This window comes from Schistocerca serialis, unplaced genomic scaffold, assembly GCF_023864345.2.
Source record: "Schistocerca serialis cubense isolate TAMUIC-IGC-003099 unplaced genomic scaffold, iqSchSeri2.2 HiC_scaffold_1351, whole genome shotgun sequence".
NCBI lineage: Eukaryota > Metazoa > Arthropoda > Insecta > Orthoptera > Acrididae > Schistocerca > Schistocerca serialis.
Window position 1 is genome coordinate 4358562 of NW_026047571.1, and position 1795 is coordinate 4360356.

The window sequence follows — 1795 nt, forward strand, 5'->3', positions numbered from 1 at the left end:
CATCACGCTGCATTAGTTGCCAGACGATAAATGTAAACGTTTCTGAGAGTAATGCGTCCAATGTGAAGATTTTCAGTTACGTCGATACGAAAACAATGTAGAAAACGTTATGTTTTCTGCGGTTTTTACTACGAATTACCACTTCTCGCTTTTTCTCGTGTAATGTGGCTGCCAGAGTTCGGTTCATGCAAAATCTTAAGGTCCTAGGTCAACTACAAGGCAGCAAAAGCAGCCAAAAACTGAATTTTCAAAAACTAAAACTTGAATTTCTGTGCCTCTTTCTTGGTGACTGCAACAACTTAGAAGCTTCTACTTCGTACAGAGTGGTGCGACCGCAAACGTCATCACGCTGCATTAGTTGCCAGACGATAAATGTAAACGTTTCTGAGAGTAATGCGTCCAATGTGAAGATTTTCAGTTACGTCATTTCGAAAACAAATGTTGAAAACGTTATGTTTTCTGCGGTTTTTACTACGAATTACCACTTCTCGCTTTTTCTCGTGTAATGTGGCTGCCAGAGTTCGGTTCATGCAAAATCTTAAGGTCCTAGGTCAACTACAAGGCAGCAAAAGCAGCCAAAAACTGAATTTTCAAAAACTAAAACTTGAATTTCTGTGCCTCTTTCTTGGTGACTGCAACAACTTAGAAGCTTCTACTTCGTACAGAGTGGTGCGACCGCAAACGTCATCACGCTGCATTAGTTGCCAGACGATAAATGTAAACGTTTCTGAGAGTAATGCGTCCAATGCGAAGATTTTCAGTTACGTCATTTCGAAAACAAATGTTGAAAACGTTATGTTCTCTGCGGTTTTTACTACGAATTACCACTTCTCGCTTTTTCTCGTGTAATGTGGCTGCCAGAGTTCGGTTCATGCAAAATCTTAAGGTCCTAGGTCAACTACAAGGCAGCAAAAGCAGCCAAAAACTGAATTTTCAAAAACTAAAACTTGAATTTCTGTGCCTCTTTCTTGGTGACTGCAACAACTTAGAAGCTTCTACTTCGTACAGAGTGGTGCGACCGCAAACGTCATCACGCTGCATTAGTTGCCAGACGATAAATGTAAACGTTTCTGAGAGTAATGCGTCCAATGTGAAGATTTTCAGTTACGTCATTTCGAAAACAAATGTTGAAAATGTTATGTTTTCTGCGGTTTTTACTACGAATTACCACTTCTCGCTTTTTCTCGTGTAATGTGGATGCCAGAGTTCGGTTCATGCAAAATCTTAAGGTCCTAGGTCAACTACAAGGCAGCAAAAGCAGCCAAAAACTGAATTTTCAAAAACTAAAACTTGAATTTCTGTGCCTATTTCTTGGTGACTGCAACAACTTAGAAGCTTCTACTTCGTACAGAGTGGTGCGACAGCAAACGTCATCACGCTGCATTAGTTGCCAGACGATAAACGTAAACGTTTCTGAGAGTAATGCGTCCAATGTGAAGATTTTCAGTTACGTCATTTCGAAAACAAATGTTGAAAACGTTATGTTTTCTGCGGTTTTCACTACGAATTACCACTTCTCGCTTTTTCTCGTGTAATGTGGCTGCCAGAGTTCGGTTCATGCAAAATCTTAAGGTCCTAGGTCAACTAAAGGGCAGCAAAAGCAGCCAAAAACTGAATTTTCAAAAACTAAAACTTGAAATTCTGTGCCTCTTTCTTGGTGACTGCAACAACTTAGAAGCTTCTACTTCGTACAGAGTGCTGCGACCGCAAACGTCATCACGCTGCATTAGTTGCCAGACGATAAATGTAAACGTTTCTGAGAGTAATGCGTCCAATGTGAAGATTTTCAGTTACG